This window comes from Schistocerca nitens, chromosome 3 (genome assembly GCF_023898315.1).
Source record: "Schistocerca nitens isolate TAMUIC-IGC-003100 chromosome 3, iqSchNite1.1, whole genome shotgun sequence".
Classification (NCBI taxonomy): Eukaryota; Metazoa; Arthropoda; class Insecta; order Orthoptera; family Acrididae; genus Schistocerca; species Schistocerca nitens.
Window position 1 is genome coordinate 859,115,473 of NC_064616.1, and position 21,132 is coordinate 859,136,604.

The window sequence follows — 21,132 nt, forward strand, 5'->3', positions numbered from 1 at the left end:
AAAAGAGGAAGTGAGAAATAAATGCAATATTTAATAGTGAAATGATGAGAAATGCAAACTTTTCTTTGGAAAAGGGTCATTGGAGACTTGCAAATATTGTATCAGTCTTGGATTGACTTGTGTACTTTGTATGATTTAACAATGTCAGTGACCTGTGATCTGTTGAATTTGAGCTGACTCAACTGGTATGAGAGGAAGAGTAAAATTGACTTTTTTGCCTTCTAGCATCAGTACTATTTGTGTGTGTGTGTGTGTGTGTGTGTGTGCGAGAGAGAGAGAGAGAGAGAGTGAAACACATTAGGATACACATGTATCCTGAATGTAGGAATGTAGTCTTCTGTGTACTGTGTCATATCATAGATTAATTAAGTTCGTTCAGGGAAGCAGGACTGTGGCTCAGCAGACTAGTACATTACCTCTTGTGAGACAAAAATGAACCTTGTAGCCCCTCAGAATAGAAATTCCATTAGCTTCGACATGCTGATGGTGCTAACATCAAATATAAGTTTTTAAGAGTGTGATACGGAATTTCATATCAGGCTGTAATAACAAAGAAAGACCAGTTGTAAGAAAGGGCACATTTGTGTTAGAATATCTTCAGAACTGTAAAATTTTACTGGGCTGCAAGTTCTCTCCTTGTGCTGTTAATATGATTTAAATAGCTTTAAAATACCATTATTTCAGTTGTAAAGACCACAATATTTTTTTAAATTTATTTTAAAATTGAAATAAGTGTGTTTCATCACCAGTTTACATTTTCAGAAGTGACATTGGTGGATCATGAAATAAGGGTATTCAGACAACTGACTTGCTTGATAAAAAGGGTGAATGAGATTAAACAAACCTTTTAAAGTTTGCAGTAGGGACCCTTGAATGAAACACATCTTGTTTTTACACTGCCCAGCTTGGTTCAAGAAATGCCTTAGATGATAGCACTGATAGTGGCATACATATGGAACTTATCACATGTCTCCACCTAACCATTTCTCATTGTAGAATTATTTGCTTATTCTACTTTGCAGGAATAGGTTCACTTGTCTTGGGCTAAATTGTGAATTCAGGGGATATGACACATTTTAGCATAGAAAGGGCTGTCTTCAGTTACCAACACCTCTTCCTAATCTGCTTTGTTCATATACTTCTCTCACAGGAAGATGCAGGTGTGGCCCTTACTGATAGCTTCCCATAGTGGATTGTGCAGTGATCAAAGGGAGACATTTGTAATAAATATTTCCTTATGTGGACAAGATTCAGGACGTATTGCAAAACCTTCTAGCACTATTAACATTATTGCTGAATTTTAAAGTTAGCAGGTGACTGTATAAGGAATGCTGCTTAACTTTAATGACTAGACAGGGCGTACAGTGTAGTGTTGGTACAACTGAGTTGTTTGAACAACATACTGGCCGTTTATTGTTTTTTCATTCGGTAGGTTTTTTCAGTGGAATCTAACAACTGATTGAAATAGTCTCTACTGCCATGTCAGTTATAAGAATATTTTGCACTCACTCTAAGAGTTTGAGTTGTTTCATTTAATGTGAGGCAACCAACTGACAAAGTCTCTGATGTTACGTCAGTTACATGAACGTTTTCATTCAGTCTCCAGGTAGGAGTGTTTTCACTGACATACTTGTTCAGCCTTTCCAGTCATACATGAGCTGTGACTTGGATTGCCAACTTATTTAAAGACATATGATGTCTCTTATTTCAGGGAGAGTCAGATACAAAATATATTTCTAAAAATTCAATAATTCACTTTTGATAAATGCTGAGGGGACATGAAAACACACACCTATGTTGTGCCAGCTGGATTCACAATGCTGGGATTATGTTTCGACAGGTGAGGGTTGTGTCGGGTATGATGAATAGGAGGAGGGACGAAGAGGCAGGAGGCTGGAAGAGAAGTTGGGCATGGGTAGCTACTGATTCAGAGGGAGATAGCAGGTTGGCTGGCTAGTAGTGTAAAAGTGAAAGGTGGCAGGTGCATTGGCTAGACAAGTGATGCACAGGTACAAGAGCCAGCGGGGTCCAGTGCATGATGAAAGTGATGTGGAGACGTGGGTTGGAAGGAGTGACAGGCCAGAGCAAGGGGAAACTTGGGTGGAGGGTGTTGGGACAGTGTGTTAACAGAGATTGAGGCTAGGAGGGTTATGGGAGCGAAGTATGTGTTGCAAGCATAACTTCCATCTGCGTAGTTCAGAAAAGCTGGTAGTGAAGGGAAGGGTCCAGATGACCATGGTTGTGAAGCAACCATTGAAATGGAGAATGTTGTGATCAACTGCATGTTGTGCCACAGTTTGACAGTGGGCATCATTATTGTGGACAAGTGGTTGGTTGTTGTATTGACATTAAAAGCTGTGCAGTGATTGCAGGATTGCTGCTTTCACAGTTGGCCCTGCTTCTTATGTAGTAGGATAAGTCTGTGACAGGATTGGAGTACGAAATACTGCAAGGGTGAATTAGACAGATCTTGCACTTGGGTCTTCCACATTGATTTGATCACTGAAGGTGAAGGATGTGGTTCAGCTGTTCCAGTCTAGGGTGATATTGGTGCTTAGGGCTACACTCCTTTGTAACTGGTTCTTGTGGCTGATGGGGGATTAGGGGTCTGGGAGGATATGGCATGGGAAATCTGTTTGCAGGTTGTGGGAGGGTGCCTGTCTGTGAAGGCCCTGATGAAACCTCCATTGTGCCCGGAAATGAGGGATGTCCTACCCAAGATCCTTCCCACCTCTCCAAAAGTGGTAGTGCATTGCCCACCCAATCTAGACAACAGCCTGCTCCGTCCCTATGCCACTCCCACTCCCACTTCCTTGCCACAGGGATAATATCCCAGTGGAAGACCTATATGCAAGACTTGTCCAATCCTCTCACCCAGCACTTTTTGCTCCAGTCCTGTCACATGCTTATCCTACCCCACCAGGGCCACCTGTGAAAGGAGCCATGTCATATACCAATTCTGCTGAAATAACTACACAGCTTTTATGTCAGTATGGCAACCAAACAGCTGTCTACCAGAAAGAATGGCCATTGCCAAACTATGGTCAAGAACAATGTTGACCATCCAGTAGCACAACGTGCAGCAGAGCACAACATGCTTAATTTCAATGGCTACTTCACAACCTGGGCGGACTGGATCCTTCCTTCCACCAACAGCTTTTCTGGACTATACAAATGGGAGTTATCCTTGCAACACATCCTTCATTCCCATAACCCTCCTGTCTTCAATCTCCATTAACCCACTGTCCCAACACCCTCCACCCTACAGATCCCCACTACTTTTTCCTGTCATCCCCTCCCAATCTATGTTTCCAAGTCACCTTTCTCTTGCGCTGTACCCTCCGGCTTTGTTACCTGTTTTCCACATGCCTGGTCCATGCAACTGCCACCCCTCCTTCCCCCCATTCCTTTCCAGAAAACCTGCTGCCTCTATCCAAGCCACTTGCTACCCACCTCAAACCTCTTTTCCTGCCTCTTGCCTCTCCCTCTACCCTCACCACCTGACACAATCTCCACTTCACCCTAGTCCACCTGCCGAAATGCGTTCTCAGCATTGTGAGTCCAGCTGGCACTGTGTGTGTGTGTGTGTGTGTGTGTGTGTGTGTGTGTTTTCTATCTTGACAAAGCATTTATTCCAAAACCCAGCAAGTTTTTTTCTCTTCAGTATGTGCCTGTTGATGACTCAACGCTTCTGCTGTTCGTTAGGGACATAATTTTAAAAATTATTTAGTTACTTAATTACTTGCTTTTTAAGCATATACTGGTACTTGTTGGAAGTTTATTTTTATCAAATTTGTCTTGAGTATCACTTTTTATTCGGTCATATGATTTATTTCATAAATATTTACATTTACGTGATAGCTAAGTCTTTGTTTTCAGCAAGCATACTGGGAAATGAGAATCACTTTCGGTGAATGTTTTCATTTGGTTGTTCCTGTCACTACTACCGTAAAAACTTAATCCTTGACTGTCAACAAAAAGTGCTACTGACTTTCAAATTGCTGGTATAAAACTCAGAAAGAAAATTAGAAAATTTCCCAAATACCTCCCATAATTCTTTTTAGAAACTGCAGGTTTCTACATCATGTGCACTTGATGGTCATCAGTTAAGATGATTTCCATGAAAAGCAAGTGGTAACTTTCAATCTAATGTGTACACATCTAGATTGAACCTAAGCCATGCAAAATCTTTTCTTTTGTTGTAGTGTTTGTATTACTCCTTAAGCTATGCAGAAACCTTTCTTTCCGTTAATGTTGAGTCAGATGGATTCAGCATTTTCTTCTCTATAAAGTTATGGAGCAGGGTATGCTGGCCTTTTCCTACAAAGCAAGATGTTGCAGTAGTTAATACAAGAGACTTTTACTTTTTAGGTATGGGTTTTAAATTCTCATCAAGTCATTCTGATGTTTGTTTTCTATGGTTTCCCTAAACAACTTCTGATGAAAGCTGGGGCAGTTAGTAACTTCTTCCCGTCGCCCTTCTCAGAGCTAGTGCTTCATCTCTAACAACCTTGTGTTACTGGACTGTTACTCTTTAACCTTATTTCCTTTTCTTTTCTGTAATTATGAGTTACTGTTCCTGAGACACTGTGAGCCATTGATGAGATAAAAGTTACTTGATTGCAGCAAGAGGGAACAAGTCCCATTACAGTGCCACAAAGAATAATCTCATGATTGTGATCTTCTGGGAAAACCACAAAAAAATTTCAGAAATCAATGTGAGGTCATCCATGAGCAACAGTTAATTGCAGGCTCACACCTTGTCAAAATAGATTATAGGTGCAATTCTCATGGAGTTAGTTCAACAAACAGCAGCAGGGTGCATATAAACCAAAACATACTGCAGTTGTCTTTGTGAAGGTGGCATGTATGTATGTAAATCTGTTGTGCATGACCTACTATGTGGTATCTTAGTGCCCCAAGACAATAGACGAATACAAAATTTTGGTTTGGTGCACACTGAATGGAGTAATGTTTCATTCTTTGATGAGATGCAAATTAGTGCCAAGTTCAACAACAACAACAGTGTTTACAGCTGAAGAAAGCTTGAAATTCTTAATATTATCATATGTGTGAATGAATGCTGTAAGTATCATGCTGACAGACTGGTGGTGTGGGAGATGTCACCATTGGTGGGTGTACTGACCTCCATGCCATCTGAAATGTTTCTTTGACAGCTTGACAGTATAGGAACAGGACTCTTTGACCTTTTCTTCTGCCATTTGCTTGTGTGATATGCAAGACTCTTGTTTATGATTATTATCATTATCATTATTATCACTATGGATTACAATACCTGGCAACTTAGGGTTAGTTTATGATTGACACATGACGAGGTGATAGCATCAGTTGAATGCGTAGGTCACAATGATCCTCAGACATATATGAGAACTACCTGAAAGATGTGTTTCAGTTAGGCCAGCACCTTCCATAACTGTTTAATACTTGGAGATAATTCTTGGGTACTGCTAAACATCAGTGGACTGATGTTTAGCAGTACAACCCAGTGAAGGCTAATCATGATGAATCACTCATTAGAAGGCAGTGATTTATGGTTATCTCACTTGATTGTGATCTATTAATTGATTTATCATCTGTCAAATCTAGTGTTACATGCCAAAGAACTACTGAGTATCTAAATCAGTATATACACATATGGAGTAATAAAGTGTGTGTTTGCATTTTTAATTTAAATAAATTAATAATTCAACTTTACTTTTTTGCATCTGCTTTCATCCTCATAATGTTTTCATCAATGATTACTGTTTGTTAGAGCTATATGTAGAGAAATTGAAGAGAGAGAAGATAGTGATTAATTTGGGATTAAAAAAAAATGAAGGTTCCTTCATGACATAGTTGGGAGCAAGAAGTGCAGGTAAGTGAAACTCACAAGAAGAGACATAATATTTGAAATGTTACATAAAAAAGATAAAAAGGGAAGACATGAAATTCAGAAAGTATGAACATGCAGATGTTTGATAATTGCAAGCATAAGTTTTCAGTAAAATACTGTTAGAACTGTCACATGTATAGAATGTTTTAAAAAATTGTCCCATATTCTTACAGTAGAGAGTATTTGTCAAAACTAGAAAAAGTATTCTACATCATTATTTTGGAAACAAATACTTATTGGTATGTGGAAAAACTAGAAAAAACTCCTAAACCATTATTCTTGAAAGAAATACTTGTTTGTATATGGGCCATTTTACTTTTATCGAGCAACTGTCAGCATTCAGCATTGTAAGCAGTCTTCCTATTGATTTTTATTGCTCATTTCTTATTGGATGAATTTCTCTCTGTACTTAAATCTTTTGACTGTGATGCTGGCTGCTGTTGTGAGACGTAAGACATAACAACTGTCATCTACATCTGCCATTTAGTATGTATTTTTTTGGTATTGTGCTGCTGTCAGTGCAAGATTAATTATTCTGTGGAATGTGAACACTGAAACAGCAGAATGGAGTCCTTTTATTCCATGCCGTAAATGGCAGATACAATATTCTGCTGTAGTTTAACAAAGTACATTAATCGACAGGCACACGTTATGTACACTGTATGACATCCTCAGCATCACATTCTTTAAAAAAAAATTATATGTATATACACTCCTGGAAATTGAAATAAGAACACCGTGAATTCATTGTCCCAGGAAGGGGAAACTTTATTGACACATTCTGGGGTCAGATACATCACATGATCACACTGACAGAACCACAGGCACATAGACACAGGCAACAGAGCATGCACAATGTCGGCACTAGTACAGTGTATATCCACCTTACGCAGCAATGCAGGCTGCTGTTCTCCCATGGAGACGATCGTAGAGATGCTGGATGTAGTCCTGTGGAACGGCTTGCCATGCCATTTCCACCTGGCGCCTCAGTTGGACCAGCGTTCGTGCTGGACGTGCAGACCGCGTGAGACGACGCTCCATCCAGTCCCAAACATGCTCAATGGGGGACAGATCCGGAGATCTTGCTGGCCAGGGTAGTTGACTTACACCTTCTAGAGCACGTTGGGTGGCACGGGATACATGCGGACGTGCATTGTCCTGTTGGAACAGCAAGTTCCCTTGCCGGTCTAGGAATGGTAGAACGATGGGTTCGATGACGGTTTGGATGTACCGTGCACTATTCAGTGTCCCCTCGACGATCACCAGTGGTGTACGGCCAGTGTAGAAGATCGCTCCCCACACCATGATGCCGGGTGTTGGCCCTGTGTGCCTCGGTCGTATGCAGTCCTGATTGTGGCGCTCACCTGCACGGCGCCAAACACGCATACGACCATCATTGGCACCAAGGCAGAAGCGACTCTCATCGCTGAAGACGAAACGTCTCCATTCGTCCCTCCATTCACGCCTGTCGCGACACCACTGGAGGCGGGCTGCACGATGTTGGGGCGTGAGCGGAAGACGGCCTAACGGTGTGCGGGACCGTAGCCCAGCTTCATGGAGACGGTTGCGAATGGTCCTCGCCGATACCCCAGGAGCAACAGTGTCCCTAATTTGCTGGGAAGTGGCGGTGCAGTCCCCTACGGCACTGCGTAGGATCCTACGGTCTTGGCGTGCATCCATGCGTCGCTGCGGTCCGGTCCCAGGTCGACGGGCACGTGCACCTTCCGCCGACCACTGGCGACAACATCGATGTACTGTGGAGACCTCACGCCCCACGTGTTGAGCAATTCGGCGGTACGTCCACCCGGCCTCCCGCATGCCCACTATACGCCCTCGCTCAAAGTCCGTCAACTGCACATACGGTTCAAGTCCACGCTGTCGCGGCATGCTACCAGTGTTAAAGACTGCGATGGAGCTCCGTATGCCACGGCAAACTGGCTGACACTGACGGCGGCGGTGCACAAATGCTGCGCAGCTAGCGCCATTCGACGGCCAACACCGCGGTTCCTGGTGTGTCCGCTGTGCCGTGCGTGTGATCATTGCTTGTACAGCCCTCTCGCAGTGTCCGGAGCAAGTATGGTGGGTCTGACACACCGGTGTCAATGTGTTCTTTTTTCCATTTCCAGGAGTATATATATATATATATATATATATATATATATATATATATATATATATGGTTATAATAGAGGGAAACATTCCACGTAGGAAAAATATATCTAAAAACAAAGATGATGTGACTTACCAAATGAAAGTGCTGGCAGGTCGACAGACACACAAACAAACACAAACATACACACAAAATTCAAGCTTTCGCAACTTCCCCCTAAGGTAAGTCTTTCCACTCCCGGGATTGGAATGACTCCTTACCCTCTCCCTTAAAACCCACATCCTTTCGTCTTTCCCTCTCCTTCCCTCTTTCCTGATGAGGCAACAGTTTGTTGCGAAAGCTTGAATTTTGTGTGTATGTTTGTGTTTGTTTGTGTGTCTGTCGACCTGCCAGCACTTTCATTTGGTAAGTCACATCAGGGAAACAACAATGAAAATACCCGCCCACCGACCCCATTACAGGACAGCCACCACCACATAGTAAACTACCTATATGCCTAATTTCTTCACCATGAGAAGGAGACCTCACTTACCGTGAGGCCATTTTCTACATTGCCTTCTGTATCTCTCTGAGCAGAACTTTGAGGTTTTTAATCTATTGAGGTAAAAACAATCTACCCTAATAATAAAAATAACCTAATAAGGGAATATTCTGCAACAAGGTCCTAGTAATACTAGGTCCCTTGTTGCTGCAGAAAACAGGATTACATAATGCCTATTTTAAGAAATGACTACTAACGCTGTACAGGAAGTCCTTATCAGCGAGGTTGCGCAACCGGAAGTGAATTTTCCAGCAACAAACAGACAAGTAAAATAATAGACGGAGAAAAAGTCTAAGTACCACAACAATGTATTTTCATTGTTGTGGAAACATTCCACGTGGGAAAAATATATCTAAAAACAAAGATGATGTGACTTACCAAATGAAAGTGCTGGCAGGTCGACAGACACACAAACAAACACAAACATACACACAAAATTCAAGCTTTCGCAACCAACGGTTGCTTCATCAGGAAAGAGGGAAGGAGAGGGGAAGATGAAAGGATGTGGGTTTTAAGGGAGAGGGTAAGGTGTCATTCCAATCCCGGGAGCGGAAAGACTTACCTTAGGGGGAAAAAAGGACAGGTATACACTCGCGCACACACTCACACACACATATCCATCCGCACATACACAGACACAAGCAGACATTTGTAAAGGCCAAATGTCTGCTTGTGTCTGTGTATGTGCGGATGGATATGTATGTGTGTGTGTGTGTGCGAGTGTATACCTGTCCTTTTTTCCCCCTAAGGTAAGTCTTTCCGCTCCCGGGATTGGAATGACTCCTGACCCTCTCCCTTAAAACCCACATCCTTTCATCTTCCCCTCTCCTTTCCTCTTTCCTGACGAAGCAACCGTTGGTTGCGAAAGCTTGAATTTTGTGTATATGTTTGTGTTTGTTTGTGTGTCTATCGACCTGCCAACACCTTCGTTTGGTAAGTCACATCATCTTTGTTCCAGCAACTTAAATTTCATTACTTTTTATGTTTGTGAACTACAAATAGGCAGAGATACATTTAGAAGTAACTAAAGTTCTTTTGTTATCATCTTATGTTTTTCTTTCTTAGTATTGATATTTAGGTTCCATTTCATGCTACATTTCCCTACAAAATTCAGAAGTTTTTTGAAGTCTTTGTGTATTATTTGTCATCAGTAAATTGTAATCAGAGATTCAAACAGTTTAAGAAGTATTTTGAGTCTTGTGAACCTCTGAGAACATATCTTTTCAGTGCACAACTTAAAACCTATATTTGTGTGTCTGTCTCCATCCTGCTAGTTGTAATTCGGTTCATACACACACATGGGACCTTGCTTCTAAACTAACCAGATAGTCTGCAATTACCTTTTTTATATAATTATAAGACCTTATTTAATATGTGTGCACATGATCATTGAAAATGAACCTTCAGTGGTGTATACATTGATAAAATCTTTAGTGTACAGTTCTACACAAGTTGTTGCACTTTTTTCCTTGCAAAATAATACGCATCTCTGTATGTGTTTATTCTTCTTTGACATAAGTGGAATCTTCTTCGTGAATTTTCTTTCTGTGAATCAATCAGGTATTCTTGTTTTCGAAGGCCACCCACACTGGTTTCAAATAACTCAGAATTTAAATGCATTTCTTATTATCTACCATTGTCTTTTCACCTATTTAACAGTAAACATATGACTTGAATATTTATCTATCTTCTGGGGGGGGGGGGGGGGGGGGGAATGCTGAATTTAGTAGTAGATGTTATTGAAATATAGGGTTTTTCAAAAAGAATGACCTGAGTTTGTATGATAATAAGTACGAAACATGGGAAGTGCCAGCAAGGATATGTGTGTTGTTTGAATGGGTGTGGCCTAGAGTTTTTGAAAATCACCGTTAGATGTCAGTGTGTCTTCTCAGTTTGCAGTCAGTCCGAAGTGGTGCCACTCAACAGAAGGCATTTTGTGTGCTACAGTTTGCAAAGAGTGAATCAGTGATTTTGGTCCAGCATGCTTTTCGGAGACATTTTGGCATTGATCTGCATGCACCCAAAAACCTTTGTCATTGCCATTGCCAATTTGAAGAAACGGGATGCTTGTGAAAAGAATCCAAATCAACCTTGCACTTCTGATTACATCGTGTGGAAAGAGGTTGCCAAACAGTTGAGAAGAGAAGTCCACAAAAGTCTACTCACCGCACGAGCAGAGAACATGCAATGCCTCATACACTATCTGGCGAGTGTTAAGGCATTGTTTAGTCTATAGACCATACAGTCTACAATTAGTGCAAGTTCTTTGGGTTGGTGGTAACTAGTAAACGGGTGGACATCAGCAGTGCTCTGCTGGAGGACATGGAAGACGATAAATTTTTGCCACGGTTTATTTTCAGGCCTGAAACAACATTTCATGAGCATTAAAGTAAACTGACATAACATGCACATATAGGGATTCCAGAACTCTCATAACATTATTGAGCACAAAAGAGACTCACCTAAATTGAATGTTTCTTGTGCCATTTCTCATAAAAAAGCAAACAGTCCGTTCTTTTTTGAGCAAAACACAGCAACTCGAATGAGCTATCTTCAGATGCTGCCAAAGTGGCTTTTTCCACAACATCAGGAGGACTCTGAGGACTTCCTCTTCCTCTTCAACAGGATGGGGTCTGCCACACTGGCATAACAACATATACCAGTTTCTCAATGACACTCTGCCTCAATGCTGGATAGGGTGCGTAGGATCCCAAGACACTGCCCTGTATTCCTGGCCTCCAAGATCACCAGACATGACCCCATACAATTTTTTTGGGGATGTTTGAAGGAAAGTGTGTTCATCTCCCCTTTACCTCGTGACATAAAAGAAGTGAAGAACAAAATAAGAGTTGCCACAACTTCTGTAAAAGCAGATACATTGTGTAAAATTTATGACGAATTTAGGTATCATCTAGATGTTCTTTGTGCTGCAGCTGGTGGACACTCAGAGCATTTGTAACAGCTTAGCTAAAACGTTTAAGATTTTGGGAGTATTTTGCAAGCAATCCCATGTTTATAGTATGTTTTTATCAATAAATATGGAGCTTTGAAATCAGGTTATTCTTTGTGATACACCCTGTATGATTTTATGGATGGCTTCTTGCTGATTTTGATTAACATCTGTAACATAGTAAATATATAAAGCTTCTCCATACCAATGTCTCTCTCACTATGAGACCTTGAAGGAAATTTTGTATGATACAGCCACCAAACATGTTCTCACTAGCTTAACGAATGGTTTCGTGTCCAGTTATTGATCTTTCTGTAAACCCTCTCTCTCTCTCTCTTTCTCTCTCTCTCTCTCTCTCCCCTCCCCTCCCCTCCCCTCCCCCTCCCCCCTACCCATACCTGTACCCCTACCCCATTGTAGAGATAGCCACATAAACATCTGTACATACTCTGGATTCTTCCTCTTGTAAGATCATTATTCACAAGTCATGGCAGTCTAAGACTTCTTTCGTCATTCTTTTATCTAATTTAATTTTTATGGTTCCTCTGTGATACAAACATAACTGGGAGTAATGTTTTCAGAATATTCTTCAAATACATGTTGTACAGATTGTGATAGTAGCTCTTAATGTGCTGTAAGATATGTGATCTATATTTTTAGTATGTGTTATTTATTAACTACATGGATGGAGACATACGTGGTGTGCAAGTCTGCTTGCATTTTTTCAATTTGGAACAGTTATTTTGCTCTGTTTAACATCTTGTGATTCTACTACTTTATTGGTATAGAAGTTTTTGGGTTAAGGCAAATCTCCAATAGGATATTCTGTAAGTGTGTGTCTTACTGATTCACTGATAGTGTAGATCTGTATCAAAAGCATACCAAAAGTACGTTACTGCCTGACATCCCCTCCAGTATGAAACCACTCTGCATTAGTGCACTCAAAGGAATTTTTTAATTGTATAAAACAGTTTTGCATGTTATATCTGTAGACTTTTGCACTAGTGTTTTCCACCTGAATTATTAGTGGATACCAAATTGAGTTAGGTGTTCTGTAGCTTCTGAGAGTAACCTGGTAAGTTGGTTTCTATATATATATGAGCCTGCAAGCCACATTACAATGTGGGACAGAAAGTACTTTCCAGAATGAGATTTTCACACTGCAGTGGTGTATGCACTGTTATGAAACTTACTGGCAGATTAAAACTGTGTGCCGGACTGAGACTCGAACTGAGGAACTTTGCCTTTCGTGGACAAGTGCTCTACCATCTGAGCTACCAAAGCACGACTCATGACCTGTCCTCACAGCTTCATTTCTACCAGTTCCTCATCTCCTACTTTCCAAACTTCACAGAAGCTCTTCTGCGAATCGTGCATAACTACCACTCCTGGAAGAAAGGATGTTGTGGAGGCATGGATTAGCCACAGTGTGGGGAATGTTTCTAGAATGAGATTCTCACTCTGCAGCGGAGTGTGCGCCGATACGAAACTTCCTAGCAGATTAAAACTGTGTGTCAGACCGAGACTCGAACTCAAAACCTTTGCCTTACGTAGGCAAGTGCTCTACCATCTAAGCTACCCAAGTGCGACTCATGACCTGTGCTGGCACCTTCAATTCTGCCAGTTCCTCATCTCCCACAGCCGCCCGCGAAAGGCAAAGATCCTGAGTTCAAGTCTCGGTCCGGCACACAGTTTTAATCTGCCAGGAAGTTTCATATCAGCCCACACTCTGCTGCAGAGTGAAAATCTCATTCTGAAAACATCCCACAGGCTGTGGCTAAGCCATGTCTCTGCAGTATCCTTTCTTCCAGGAGTGCTAGTTCTGCAAGGTTCGCAGAAGAGCTTCTGTGAAGTTTGGACGGTAGGAAATGAGGTACTGGCAGAACTGAAGCTGTGAGGATGGGTCGTGGGTCGCACTTGGGTAGCTAAGATGGTAGAGCACTTGCCCGCGAAAGGTAAAGGTCCCGAGTTCGAGTCTTGGTCAAGCATACAGTTGTAATCTGCCAGGAAGTTTCAGAAAGTACTTTGTTTACCAACTACCAACATCATTATCCTCTGTTCACGTTACATTTGTGTATAGTATGTGGAAAAAGGCTATCGATAAGCCGTAAGATGAGCTCGAATCTTGGATTGTATCATTATGCAGGGTGTATACGACTTGGACAACCGGGAGATCTGGGAAAAACCCGGGAATTTTTTCATCCGGGAGAAAACTGGAAAAGAAAACCAGGAATATTTTAGGATTCTGGGAATTTTTCATTGTTTTAGTTTTCAGCAAAATTTTTGTAACTTGGACTGGTAAGAATCAATACTCTAACAAAGGATATTACTGTATCTCGCTACTGCAGAATAATACTGCAGCAACAAAACATGAGTGGGGGGGGGGGACGAAAATAAGACTTAAGTTGCACAGGAAATGCGCCATGTACAACATCAAAACACAGTTAATAAAATTTTCTCAGGCTTCCAGCTGCGTCAGGTTATTAAAATCCCACGAGCTTTCGACCGAACTCTCCTCAGTCATTGTCAAGTGGTAAGAGTGACTGCTGTGTCGCAGTGGCCGCGTCATTATATAGCATAGGTGCTTACACCTATGCTATCCAGAAAAATCAGCCGTGGCAAAACACGCCTTAGAAAATGGACACTGAATTCTATTCAATGACACAGCTGTTGTTATGAGGATGAAGGGATTTTGGGATAGCGTCATAAAAGAAGCTATTGAAATAGAAACCTCTGAAAACACCATCAACAAAGACGGCATTTTGCAGCTCAGCACAGCCTGGGACCCGGCCATCACGAGGTTAAAACGGGATGAAAACATTACCATATATGGCAAGGAAGAGAGCACTAGTGATGTCACAGCCAGCTGTGTGGCTATATAACGATGCAGCCATGGCAACACAGCAGTCATTCTTGCCACTTGACAATGACTGAGGAGAGCTCGGTTGAAAGCTCGTGGGATTTTAACCACCTGACGCGGTTGGAAGTCTGAGAAAATTTTATTAATTCATATTGCCGCAAAACCATGCATTCATACATCAAAACACAGTGCTCATACAAGCATCTGCCAACAGCAAATTGTGTCAAAGGCTTTAGGAAGACTGTGCAGTGCCTCATGACAACAAATTGCCTCCAATGAGCATGACGTCACAACTTCTTACATTATATTCGTTTGAGCAGTTGCAAGCGAGCTCATGTGCATGCGCAGTTGAGTCGCATACGAGTCGTACTTCCCAGCGCACATTGGTCTATTGACTGTTCATTTCATTTTGAAACGCATCCCTGTAGGGTTTTGAACATTTTTGAACGAAATCTGAGTTGATTTCTGAATGAATCATAAGTTGATTTTGGAATGCGGGCATAGTGTATGTGATGTCTCTGCCAGGGGAATCCCCATCGCATCTAGAAATAAACTTTCCTGCAGACAAAAGGGGGCTGGACTACATGAGCTGAGCGGAATAAAGCGGAACGGGTGAATGCCAGTTGCTGTTTATATGGTTGGCTGGGTTTGCGAATGATCAGCATTGTTATAATTACTAGCAAAATCCATAGGTTGAGACTACCAGAGTGGAAATAAATGAGTAATAGGAATAAGAGGTAAGAAAGATTATGTATTATCTTCTTGGTGTATCCAAGAAAATGAAATTTTGACAGAAAAGTTTTGGCCAGACTGTTACACTAGTAAAGGCCAGTTGTACAGTCCCCAGATAGTAGCCGCTAAAGTTCTGTTCTGGGAGTAGCGCGGAAAACATGTTGTACGAACACTTAATAACGCCTAACCAGAGAATAAATGTGGAATGACTAAACCAGTGATTGTGGTGGGGTTAGTGAAGTTAACCGGAGAATAAGTTTTGACACTGGCAGGAATAGTTACAGAATTAGTGATGACGAGGTTGTTTGTTAGGACGAGGAAGGAGAAGAAATGGGGACATCACACAAATTTGGTAAAAATATGATGATTGCAAGTTTATTTAAAAATTTTGTACTACTACTTTTCGATCTCATACTTGAGAAGCTGGAGTGTATGAATGAAATGTGAAACTATTTCCTAACATAAAGCTTTTTCCTTGTAGGTTGGCCTAATAGGCATTTGATATTGGTACTTCGTGAATTATATTCTGTGGTGTTATAAAAAAGCCAAAACAGTCTCGTTTATTTGGCGTGTATTACAATTGCTGCAATATTAGGCAGGCCTATTTCGTTTTATCTAGCAGACAGTGACAAAATACACTTAATCAGATTGAGAAACCACACCAGTCTTGGTTACTATTTGTATTAACAGCTTTTTCCGTATTAGACAACAACATGAGATAATAGATTCTTTCCCAGAATGGGAAGCACTCCATGTAAAGCTGTAGCAAGAGTAGAGAGGGGAAAAAAAGTGCTAGGACTTAAGGATTGAAGAAATGTGTACTGTCTTGCTTGTCTCTTGTCTTTACTGGATTTATGTATCCTGTATTTAATTTTGTGTCACAAAACAGCAAGTTATTAGCTAATAATCAATAAAGAGTACAAATTTTCTGACCAGTTCTTGTTCTTCTGGTTACAAATAATCCCATCCAATATTAATTGCAAGTTTTTTATTTACTTATTTATTTTTTTATTTATTTTTTAAAGAAAGAGGGGCAGGATATTAACCCGGCCGACTGGGAGCAGGAGAGGCACCACAGAACATTTCAATTTCCACTGCCTTGAATATAGTTTGATGGCATCCATTACAAAATATTATACGTTTAAATTCTACAGAGTGAAGTACAGTGACGTGCAATAGAAAAATGCTGCGTGAAGAGGCGTGCACTGCACTTTGGCACACTTACGATTAAATAAAAAGTCTCACATTTCCTTGAACACGTGTATTATGTCTCTTCAGAAAGATGTGTGCTACAAAATGAACATATTTTTTGAAAAGTCGACTTTTATAAATTTTTGGCGTCCTACCTCAAACGCTCAAGGGCGGGGGGGCCACTATCTTGTATTTCTCCGGTTCAGATATCTGGATCCGATACACAGAGCAGTCTGAGTTGTTGTGGGGAGGTGGGTAGTCTCCACGTGACCCATGTTTACGTTTAATGATTTTGCTGTTTCATCTTCATCTATTGCTCTCACATCAAATGAAAACAAAACAGATTTCTGTGACTGGGAGCTGTCAAGTGAATTAAAATACATTTGCATAATTACAGAAGGCTAAAATTTGTCATTAGTTTCAGACTATTTTATTTCTAGCTTTCTGACAGTCGAGCAGTAATCACCTTGCAGAACAATGAAGTTATTTTTGTTGGTTTGCTAAAGAAATTTGGCTTTTATTAATCTTTTGCGCTGAGGCAGTCAATTTATTTGAAACGAAGTGTTTAATTTCACACTGTTGGCTAGTTTCAACTGTTCGCTGCATTTCAAGTGCACATTTTCCATCTTTTAGCTCGTGTGGCATCATGCCATAATAAAGAACCAAACATTAGATAATACAGTACTGGTACTCAAGAAAATTTACATCTGAATCTCTACATACGATTGTCCCCTTTAAGCCGAATTATGCATTTTAGTATGGTTCACGAAATTCCAATGGTCTTGAAGTATCCTTTGATGTGTTGTTTCTTTTATGACATAATGCAAGATCTTTTAATGTTTTACACGTACGAACATGCGGGCTTCCTGCGTCATCATAGCTGCGCAGGCGCAGTGACGCCTGTTATCTGGCACTCTCTAGCAACTGCTGAAACGAACCAATTTCTAACAGGTCACGGGAAAATATTGCGAATGGTGGTTTGAAAAGTGTTACTTTCAAAGTAAATTTCCTTTTACGCAAGATGAACTATGTGCGATAATGTAGGATGAATTTCTTAAATTACAGAGCACTTGGCTCTCATTTAAAAATCAACTCTTTGAGGACGACCATCTAGAAGAATTTCGAGCCCAGAAGATCAGACATTTACGTCGTTATTAAAAATTTTACTGGCACATTTGTGTGATGTATCTTAAAGTGTAACATGCGCAAAAAAGATCAACATTATATGTGAAAGCTTAGCATCTCTTGCAGCTTATTAATCTTTGAGACTAATATGTGAAAGCTTTTCTTTTCTTATAGCAACATTATGTATATTAATTTAAACCATTCATGTTTCCTATTTCTGTGTTTGCACTACAGAACAGTGATGTTACTATTGGCTAACTACATCACGTGTCCTGTGCCCTGAACATCCGCTGTCATCGGTTGGCGAGATCACGTGACATGATCTATGACTGGCTTACAAAAGTGCATCACAATCAAAATTTCAATGCTTCGGAAAGTAACAAGAGGTGTTTGGTGGAATTCGAATTTATACTTTCATAACACGAAAATATACAGTGGACATGTTGCTGCACATTAAACATCTATCCAAAACGTGTTTTTTTTCCCTGAATTTCGTTTCCTAAAGTGCCAGGAAATTCTATGCTGATGTATAAAACCATAACCATTCAAAGGATTGATAAGTTTTACAGTTTCACAGAATAGTATACTGTCACTTAACATGGAAAGAGTGTATTTTCATCCTGGAGAAAGTTTATTTTTTGCCAAGAAAGCCAGGAACTTTTTTTCCTTTTTCACGTATACACCCTGTTATGGTAATTTCATCAGATACGTGTAGCAGTAAGTAATATATCACTTGATTCTTCTGAACACACATGCTTGCTTGGCAGTGTAACAGTACATCTCTTTGTGAGGACAATGCAATTCTTGTAGTGATTCCAGTAGTGTTGGTATAACACCTCCATGAGACATTCGTACTTCCTGACTGAATCCACACTCCATGACACACTCATGCTTCCTGACAGAACCCGCAAATACCAGTGCTGCTCTTCTTTGTATCTTCTCACTATTTTGTCAGTTAATCCTACCTGGTAAGGGTACCAGAATGATGATCAGTACTAGCAAACCAGTTAAACAAGTGAAATCTACCTCTTTCATGTGTAAATTACATTTCCTAAGGATTATTCCAGTTTATCTCAATCTGACATTGGCCTTTCCTACAATGAAGCTATAACTAAACCATTCTTCACTGTACCCTTCTCCATCTCTCTCTCTCTCGCTCTGTACTGTCGGGGAACAGTTTCATAATAATGCTACATTTAGTTTTTATATGCTTGAAACTACTGATGACACACCAAGTATTGGTTTGTGTGAGCAGGAGATTGGTTCTGTGACTTCTCTCATTTATTGTTTGTCAGTTACAGTATTTCATCCAGTTGTCTTCAGAATGAAATTTACACTCTGCAGCGTAGTGTGCACTGATATGAAACTTCTCCCCGAGGTGTCCACAACTCTTTTGTGGATATGTGCGTGGCAAACACGGGACCCCAAGCTAGTGCGGCTCTCCTTTCCTGGCTTCATAGCTTCCTTTTCCACATCCCTCCCCGTCCCCCATCCTTCCCCGCCCCTCCCCACCCCCCTCTTCCCTTCCCCTTCTCTCTCTTTTTGGGAGTATGTTTCTTGCCTACGTCCAGAGATGGACGCTTTTAACTGTAAGACATAGTTTCTTTTCTTTGCTCTCTTTGCTGGAAAGTCTCTGTCCTTTTCTTTTCCTTGCTTCTTCTTTTTACCCTCTTCTCTGCTGCAGCATTTGAGACCTCTCTCCTTTCCTTTTCTTTGTTCCTCCCTTTCTCTTTCTTCACCGAGCGAGGTGGCGCAGTGGTTAGACACTGGACTCGCATTCGGGAGGACGACGGTTCAATCCCGCGTCCGGCCATCCTGATTTAGGTTTTCCGTGATTTCCCTAAATCACTCTAGGCAAATGCCGGGATGGTTCCTCTGAAAGGGCACGGCCGAATTCCTTCCCCATCCTTCCCTAATCCGATGAGACCGATGACCTCGCTGTCTGGTCTCCTTCCCCGAAACCAACCAACCAACAAATCTCTTTCTTCCCTCCCTGTGCATGTCTGAAGGCCGACCCACGCATTCCCACACGTAGCCGGTGACGAGGTAACACGTAATTTCCCGTCCCAGGTAGATAAGTAGGACATGTATGTACCCCCTGGTAAAGGCCAGGCCCAGGGAGGGGTGATTACCTGAGCCGGTACCTTCCGAACGTGCCAATTGGCCCCTCTGTCTCTTTCTCGGGAGGTGTGACCTGAGGTGTGGACAATCACTTAAGGCAGGAGTGCCCTCATAGAGGGCCCCCACGAGGAAGGAAGACACCATCAGAGATGCTTGTAATCATGGGGAATACTTTCGCAATGGTTTCCTTTACTTCTACAACTTCTGCCCACAAGAGAAAGCTAGATGAGTCGCAGTCACAGACAATTCTTCCATCAGTGCAAAAGTTCCTAGTTGTTTCTCGGTCTGACGAAGGTCAAGACTTCACAGTCAACCCTTTCATAATTCAGAAAGGTGTCGACGCAATGGCAGGTCCTGTAAAGTCTTGTTCCCAATTACAAAATAGCACCTTCTTGTTAGAAACAGTCAGTGTCCTCCAGGCACAAAAATTGCTGCAAACTACACTGCTAAACACCTTTCCTGTCCGGATGGAGGCACACCATACTTTAAATTCGTCATGCAGGGTGGTTTATACACACTCACTCAACGGATTATCCAACGAGGACATTCAACACTACCTGTCTGACCAGGGCGTAATGGCCGTACATCGAGTCATGAGTTGGTACTGACCCGTACTCTTTTCTTGACGTTCGACAGAGTTCAACTTCCATCGAACATTAAAGCGGGATATGAGATAATTTCAATTTGCCTTTACATCCAGTACGCTACACATTGCTATTGGTGTCAGCAATTTAATCATACCCGCCAGTCGTGTTCCAATCCGGCCAAATGTGTTACATGTGGCTGGGATGCCCATGAGGGTGACTGTCCACCTCCGTCCCCTTGTTGCATCAACTGTATGGGTGACGCATTGTCCTTGCATCTCCTTGGCCTACTAAGGAAGTAGCCACACAGACTTGCGATCTCACCTTTAGTGCTCTACAGTCGTTAGATTGGCCTACCCAAAAATCGCCCATTCATCCTCCCCACTATCGCCTGCTCACTCTCGGGCTCACCCTTCAACGGCTCCTGCTAAATCAGAGGTCCCAAAATCGGACGCCTAGATTTCCAAAAAAGAGCCTATTCGCAAAGATTTTTTTACATACCCTGACCTCCCAACCATCAATTCCTCCCTCTTCTCACCGTGCTGCTTCCAAGAAGGCTCAAAAGAAAGTTCCTCTCCATCTCCACCACGGCATGAGTCATCTACAGCGCAACCCAGCGGTAGCCGCTCTCAGCCGTCTTCCGTGTTGCCAAGATGCACCGCTGGCAGGCAAATCAACCGGCCAATCACTGTAGCAGGAGCTGCCCCTGAGCAACCTATGGATCAGGATCTTCTGCTTTTGGCTGAATTCCATTCCACACCATTGACTGTTGGCTCTCAGCAGTTGTTGAGTTGACAGCAACCGTGATGAGATTTTTCCCTTTTCTGTCCGCCCTATGTCAATTATCCATTGGAGCATCCACGGAATTTGCTCCAACCAGGATGAATTGTCGATCCTCTTATGATCCTACTCCACCGTTGTCTTCTGTCTTCAGGTAACAAAGCTACAGCCCCATGATCACTTTGTCTTCCCTCATTTCCAACTGGTCCGGTTTCATCTCCCCTCTGTTGATGGCACCGGTACAC

The 21,132-nt window shown here is 41.7% G+C and overlaps 1 protein-coding gene across 2 annotated transcripts in view; it reads left to right on the top strand.

The window, feature by feature from the left end:
• The window catches only part of LOC126248888 (uncharacterized), a 349,630-nt gene that overhangs the window by 187,208 nt on the left and 141,290 nt on the right, over positions 1–21,132 (top strand). The gene's annotated exons all lie outside the window — the stretch shown is intronic.